This window comes from Anomalospiza imberbis, chromosome 2, assembly GCF_031753505.1.
Source record: "Anomalospiza imberbis isolate Cuckoo-Finch-1a 21T00152 chromosome 2, ASM3175350v1, whole genome shotgun sequence".
Classification (NCBI taxonomy): Eukaryota; Metazoa; Chordata; class Aves; order Passeriformes; family Viduidae; genus Anomalospiza; species Anomalospiza imberbis.
In genome coordinates this window covers 2,440,391-2,448,379 of record NC_089682.1, presented here as the reverse complement: position 1 = coordinate 2,448,379, position 7,989 = coordinate 2,440,391, and the positions used below count along the sequence as shown (strand labels likewise).

At 46.8% G+C, this 7,989-nt stretch overlaps 1 long non-coding RNA gene across 1 annotated transcript in view; it reads right to left on the bottom strand.

The window, feature by feature from the left end:
* The window catches only part of LOC137468135 (uncharacterized), a 232,988-nt gene that overhangs the window by 74,455 nt on the left and 150,544 nt on the right, over positions 1–7,989 (bottom strand). The gene's annotated exons all lie outside the window — the stretch shown is intronic.

The window sequence follows — 7,989 nt, the reverse complement described above, 5'->3', positions numbered from 1 at the left end:
CTGGGGACAGGGTTTGGGGTGATGCTGGTGGGGCTGGGGTGGCACTGGGTGATCCTGAGGGGCTCATCCCACCTTGGTGACTCCATGAAATCAAAGCAAAAGGCAGCTGCACAGCCACCAAATAAATCTTCAGGGAGCTCCAACTTACAATTCATCTGCTGCCAGACTCAGCACCTTGAGGGCTGTGAGGAGCCTCCAGGATGGTCCCTCCCAGCCAAAGGTCAGGTTCCTGCAAAGCCCAGGGGATGAGATGAAGTTAAGCTGAGCTTTAGAGCGACAGTCTGGATGTGGCCCTTGGGGACAGGTTTGGGGTGATGCTGGTGAGGCTGGGGTGGCACTGGATGATCCTGAGGGGCTCTTCCCACCTTGGTGATTCTGGGATTCAAGGAGAGCTGAAGTGGGAATTCACTCGTGGCTGCAGCGAAGACACACTGGGTTTGTTTAGGTAATAAGAGCCACCAGATTTCATGTGATAAGAGCACGAGGTAGAAATAGCACAATTGTTTTTTTTAATTTTTAAGAGAGGTGTTGATTTAGTGCAGTCACTGAAGTCACTGAAAAATTATAAACATGAAACCTCCTGACAGAATCTTTGCCCTGTCAGTTTATGTCAATGAAACATGGATTTCCTTTGATCTTCTGCAGAAAGTGGCTCCCAGTTGAGAGTTTTCTCCTGTAATGTGTGGAGCTCATCCATCACTGCCGAGTGCCCTCAGGCCTGTCTGGTCTGGGACAAGATAAGGGAGTATCCACTTCTCAGCCTGATAATTAAAGCTTTTAAATAAGCTATGAAAACACTGCCAGGATGACATTCCCAAAGAAAGAGTTTTTAAAAATGACGGTGTCCAAAAAGTGCCGCACTTGGGCAGAATTTGAAATGTTTGTTTGCAGTCAGTGATTCAAGTGATGGATTTAATGTTCTCCGGGACACAGGGAAATATCCCAAAAAAACCTTTGTGGGTTTCTATAAACAGTAACAGGATCAGGTTTCTCAGAGAAGCTGCGGCTGCCCCTGGATCCCTGGAAATGTCCAAGGCCAGCCTGGAATGGATTTGGAGTAACCTGGCAGGGGGTGAAATAATTTGTAATGTCCCTCCCAACCCAAACCATTCCATAAATGAAAAGAAAAAAATACATTTCCAGCTCGTTTCACTGTATGTTCTAGTGGATATCTGTAATCCCAGAGTTCAGGTTTAGAAAGCACTGCAGTGAAGGGTATTCGGGGAAACCCAAAGATAATTAATCCCAAATCAATTGTGCAGAAGGTAAAACCAACGCAATCTCTGTGCTGTCCACTAGATGATGCAGCTGTACTGCAGAGAAGTAAGGAATTACAGCAGATCCACGTCCAATTATAATCCTATTTACTGTATTACATTTTTAACACTAAAAAGCATTGTCTTCAGTGATATACCACAACTGTATTCAGATAAATAGTTCAAAAGGTCATTTTCTTTCTGCTCTGAAAGTGAAACATGAAGGTTTGTAGTCTTTTATCTTAGTTTTATTGGAATTTAACTTTGTTGCTGTTCCTCTCACAAGGTTCCTCATGGTATTCCTCTGGGAACTGTCACTCAAGACAGAGTTCAAATCATTGCCAGGACGATCTTGAAGGTCTCTTCCAACCTTGATGATTCCATGAACTCCACTCCAATGGTTTAATTAGTGGGATTGCAGTGGAGAAATGTCTGTTCCTGTGTTTTATTCCTTCAGAATTAGGGGCCTGATTGATCTTTGGCACAGATCCCTCTCAATAATTTCCTTGGATGGAGCAGATTGAAACATTTCCTCTGACTGGGGGGATTTTGGAGAAGAGAAATGTCAGGGTGGCCTCAGTGTGGCCTTCCAGGACCTGAAGGAGCTGAAAGAAACATGGAGAGAGGCAATTTCCAAGGGCTGGAGGGGCAGGACACAGGGAATGGGTTCCCACTGCCAGAGGGCAGAGTTAGATGGAATTTTCATGGGAGCTTTCAGTCACCTGGAATTAAAGAGATCAGAAATGATTCAATGAGTTGTTCCATGGGGCCGCGAGGGAAAATTACCCATAAAATAGAAAATAACGGGATTAAGCATTCACCTGTTGAGACTCCTGGAGCATCATTCGGGGAAATCAGGGCTTCACCCTTAGTGATGGAGGGGGTTTGGAGCCAGGATGAGCAGAGGGATGGAGCAGCTCTGCTGGCAGGAAAGGCTGGCACAGCTGGCATTGTTCACCTGCACAGGAGAAGCTTTGGGCTGAGCTCAGTGTGGCCTTGCAGGGCCTGGAGGAGCCCCAGGAAACCTGGAGAGAGACAATTTCCAGGGAGTGCAGGGACAGGACCCAGGGAATGGCTCCCACTGCCAGAGGGCAGGGCTGGATGGGAGATTGGGAATTGGGAATTGTTCCCTGGCAGGGTGGGCAGGGGCTGGGATGGAATTCCCAGAGCAGCTGTGGCTGCCCCTGGATCCCTGGCAGTGCCCAAGGCCAGGTTGGACACTGGGGCTTGGAGCAGCCTGGGACAGTGGGAGGTGTCCCTGCCATGGCAGGGGTGGCACTGGATGGGCTTTATTGTCCTTCCAACCCAAACCATTCCATGAGTCCATGATGCCGGAGTTGGGCTGGAGGAATCACCAGCTGAGCTCTGCACCCCTTGCTGACATTCCAGAGGCTCTGGATGTGCTCCTTTAGAGCTCCCTCCTGCTGGGGCTGCTCTGGCAGGAGCTGGCAGGGACAGCTGGGCCCTTGTGACCCCTGGCAGGCAGTGATGAGGGGACAAGGGACACTCTCAGCAGGAGGCTGGTGCCACTCCTGGCTGTACCAGCCTGCCCGGGCTGGCATCCAGAGCTTGTCCAGAAGAAGCCAAGAAGGAATTGTGTGGGAAGTGGATTTATAGAAAATTTTCGATGTTTAATAGAAGGTTTATATCGTGTGTATGCAAGGCTTATATAGGTTTATAAAGTGTGTATTCAAAATAAGTTTATTAAAATAAGTATAGTGTGTTAAAGCATAAGTTTATATACATTTATTTTAAGTTTATATAATAATTGAATAGAACACTATTATATTAGTTATATATAATTAATATATAATTAAGTTTATAGACATTAATTATTATCGTGACAACATTAATTATAATTAATTATAATATAATAATATTATATTACTTATATAATAATATAAGTAATTAATAATACTATTAACATTTAGTATTAATAATAGTATAATATAATACTATTTTATTAATTATATATAATTATAATATCACAATTAAGTTTATATACATTAATTATTATAGTGACAATATTAGTAATTAGTATTAGTATTAGTAATAGTATACTATAATTCTATTTTATTATTTATAATTATAATATAATAATTAAGTTCATATACATTAATTATTATAGTGACAATATTAGTAATAGTGCCTTGTGTACTTCACTGTACACAACAATCAATAAACAATAAACTTAGAGTGTATTGTAATTAATAAATAATTGGCTTCTGATTGTGATGGCGTGAATTATAACACCTGCATTGTCTCACCCTTCTCATGAGACTAAAAATAAAATAAAATTTTTAAAATGCCTCTCAGTTACCCCATCTGTGGCTCAGAAAAAGGCTTAATGCGACAGAATTTCAGGGAATTTGTGTGTCCTTCCTATGAGATAAGCTCTGCATGGACAGGGATGAAATTCTGGGGAATTTGGGTGTCCCAGGGATGGAATTACAGGGAATTTGGATGTCCTTCCCACGAGATGAGCTCTGCAAGGACAGAGATGCTTGGTGGGGGTGCTGTGGCCTGCAGAGGATGTTGGAGAGGGATTGTGAGGGACCTTTTGGCAATTTTTGGCAGTGCTGGAGCCTTTTAGTTGTACTGGTCCACCTGGGTGTGTCACTGCTCCTTGCACAGATGGATACGGACACAGATCCCAGGTGGGAAATCTCTCCTTTCCCATTCCAGGTTTCTGTTGTATCAGTGTGTCCCAGAATTCCAGAATTTTTTTGGGTTGGAAGGAACCTTGAAGACCATCCAGTTCCCCTCCTGGCAAGGGCAGGAACACCCTCCACTGGAAAAATCAGTCAGGGAGTTGTGGACAGCAAGGAAAAAAAAAAAAAAAGGAAGAGAGAAACTGGACTGAAAAAACCTAATGGTTAAACATCCCTAATTTAATCCAAATAAAATGTTTTTGTTAGAGAAAATGGGCAGAGGATTGTGAAACAAAGAAACCCCAGAACCCTGCAAAATGAAACAGCGTGAAAAATGTTCTTAATGCACCCACATTCTCTGGAGCTTCCCCCCTGCTTTCCCCACTGGTTCAAGATTTGGATGTAAGTCAATAACAAAATGCAACTGTTGAGTGTCAAGGAGGGGGAAATGGGAGCGTTCTTTGGATAATTCACAAAGCAGCTGCTGCTGTTGGGTTGTGTTACTTAGAAAAAGATGCTGCTCCCCTTGGGAGGAAGAGACAAATTTCTGCTAATTTGGTGTTCTAGGGGCAACAGGGTTGTGATGCTTTGTGGGCCCAGCAGACAGCAAAGAGGATAGCCAACACTCCTGACAGTTTAGATATAAATGTGCAGCTAAATGGACCCAAATGCTCTGTCTAAAAGGAGAAAAGTCGAGAGAACTAACAGTGAGTTATTTAAATCATCCTTTAAGCACAGTTGGAGGGCCTGAGCTGTTTTTACCTGTCTTGAAGCTCTCCATGATTAATAAATAATTAAAAAATATGGAATATCCTGGTTCTTACTGATTGCAGCTGATTCGTAAATCAGGTGCTGGTGGCAGAAAGCTCCAGCCTCTTTTGCCCTTTGCCCACTTCAACACTGGGGAATCATTCCCTCCATTAACGCCCTGAAATTTCTGAGGAATGATGTGGAACAGAAGTCCCAGCAACTCCTCCGTTGTTTATAGCCAGAAACTCTCTGGCTGCTTAACAGAACATGAAAACCAGTTCCTTTCCTATTACTGTCAAACAAACTTCACCTCCCCGCTCGCGTCCCGCGGGATTTGTCACCGGCAGGAAGCGCAAGCCCAACCCTGTGAGTACAGAACTTCCAGTCACTTCAGAGGGAGGAAAAGAACCCTTTCATCATGTTCAGTTTTCTCCACTGCTTTATTTCACTTAAAACATCACTCACTACCAAATGGTCTTTGTCAGGAGTAATTGGCAAGCGCTGGAGGCGCTTTTCAAGGCTGTCTGGATGGAAAATCTCAAAGCTGTTGTCTGCACTGAAAGAAAATATTGCATTTGATCTTTTTATGATTCCTGCAGACATGATGTATGTCTGCATTCCTCAGCCTGAGGAATTCTCCCTGTTTGGGTTTCTCTGCCTTTCAGTGACAGGAAGTAGCACTTCACCCTCATTTTGCAGTATTGTCTGGGAATTAACCACAACATAACAGTAATGTACATTTTCTTTTTGTGCTTCACAGAGGTCGGTTTTTATTAGCCATTTGTTGTGGTTTTCTCGTTGGCAAGTGGCAGATTGTCTCAGCGATAGCTGTGGCTATTGCATTTCAGCTGGGTTTGTATTTAAATGCGGATTTCTTCTCGTGGCTCCTTCCTAAGTGATGTCCTGCTCTGAGATTCCCAGCCATAAATCAGCTTTTCCCTACTGCAGTTGTACAAATATGGCACTGCCCTGGTCACCTCTGCTCCTGAGATTTTTGCTCACCCATAGAAAGGACAGACAGAAGCTTACATGAACCCTGTGGATCATGACTGCAGAGCTGGCACAGAATTGTGGAATTGTGGAATGGTTTGGGCTGGAAGGAACCTTAAAGGTCGTCCGGTGCCATGGGCAGGGACAATTTGCACTGTCCCATCTGCTCCAAGCCCCAGTGTCCAACCTGGCCTGGGACACTTCCAGCAGCCCCAGCTGCTCTGGGAATTCCATCCCAGCCCCTCGCCACCCTCATGGGAAAGAATTCCTTCCCAATTTCCTATCCAGCCCTGCCCTCTGGCAGTGGGAGCCATTCCCTGGCTCCTGTCCCTCCAGGCCTTGTCCCCAGTCCCTCTCCAGCTCTCCTGAAGCCCCTTTAGGCCCTGGAAGGGCTCTGAGCTCTCCCTGGAGCTTCTCCTCTCCAGACCCTTGGGAATGACACAGAATCATCAAAGTGGAAGAGACTTTCAGGACCATCCAGTGCCACCCCTGCAGCACCAGCATCACCCCAAACCCTGTCCCCAAGGGCCACATCCAGACTCCTCTGGAACAATTCCAGTGTCTCCAAACCTCCCTGGGCAGCTCATCCCAAGGCCTGACCACTCTGCCAGGGAAATTTTCTTTCCCAGTCTCAAACCTGAGCCTCCCCTGGTGCCATTTGAGGCCATTTCCTCTCCTCCTTTCAAAGGGACATGGCAGAAGACACTAAACCCCATCTCAGTGGATCTGGAAGATTCAGACCCCTTGGAAAAGGGAATTTATTAATTTTGCTGCCTATGGAACCACTTGGTGCAATAACACCAAGATAATAACAGAGCAGAATTCAACTATATGAGTATTTTTTTATTTTTTGTGGCTGCTGGGCCACATCCGCCATTCCTCTGTTGATTGTCACTTTTTCACAGTTCCCAAATTAATGCCACATCAGAGACTGCTAAGCCAACAGCGCAATTAGTGAACAAAACCATGTGAGATTGTGAGGAAAATTAAAGCAAGCTCTGACAGTCAAAAGTTTTGTGGGGCCTGTTTAGTGATTATCCTCCAGCAGTTACTGCTGTCTTCTTGTAAATCTTATTAAGAGTATTCAGGGATGTTTTGCTTTATTTTTGTCACCAATCAGCAGAACATTAAGTGCACAAAAAACCCTTTGTTTTTCTCCCTTCTGCTGACATGAGGAGCTGAGGACTCGGTGATGTGGGTGAGAAATGATCAGGATTTTATTAAAAAACTGTTTCCACCAGAAGGAGAGAGTGGAATGCCAGACCCCACAGAGTGTCACTTTATTCTCACTTTGTGCAGGGCTGCATGGTCAGAGAAAAGGCAAGAGAAGCCCAGACACCCCTGGAGATGTTGGAGCATCCAGCAGATCAGAGAATCCCAGAACCTCAGATGTTGGGAAAGATTTCCAAGGTCATCGAGTCCCAGCTGTGCCCCATGCCCACCTTGTCCCCAGCCCAGAGCTCTGAGTGCCACCTCCAGGGGACACCTGCAGGGATGGGCACTCCAAAGCTCCCTGGGCAGCCCCTGCCAGGGCCTGAGCAGCCTTTCCATGGGGAAATTCCTGCTGCTGTCCAAGCTGAGCCTGCCCTGGCCCAGCCTGAGGCCGTTCCCTCTCCTCCTGTCCCTGTTCCCTGGCAGCAGAGCCCGACCCCCCGGCTGTCCCCTCCTGGCAGGAGCTGTGCAGAGCCACAAGGTCCCCCCTGAGCCTCCTTTGCTCCAGGCTCAGCCCCTTCCCGGCTCCCTCAGGAATTCTCCAGCCCCTTCCCAGCTCCGTTCCCTGCCCTGGACACGCTCCAGCCCCTCCAGGTCTCTCCTGCAGGACCAGAACTGGACACAGCCCTCGAGGGGCCTCTCAGAGCCAGCCCAGAGGGACAATCCCTGCCCTGCTCCTGCTGGACACACAATTCCTCACCCAGCCCAGATGCCAGTGGCCTCTTGCCCCCCTGAGCACCCCTGGACTCGTGTCCAGCCCCTGTCACCAGCACCCCCAGGGCCTTTTCCAGCTTTCCAGCCCCTCTGCCCAGCCTGGAGCTCCCCGGCGTTGCTGTGAACCAAGGGCAGGACTGGCCTCTGACCTGGCTGGCCTCATCCCATGGGCCCAGCCTGTCCTGGTCCATCCCAGAGGCCCTGATCATATTCCAACCTTTTCTTCAGGAGTGGATTTACCCCATTACAGATTTTTTCCTCGCCTGAGCCACTCTGAAGTTCGCTGGCAAATTTAATTTGGGGATTTGGCTGCCTGCAGGGTACAGGTGTTGCCTTGGGACAGCTGGGTTGTGGTGGGTGAAAATGCTGGTTCAGTGCTCAGCAAGAGCCAAAAACGAATGAACAGAGCATTTTTT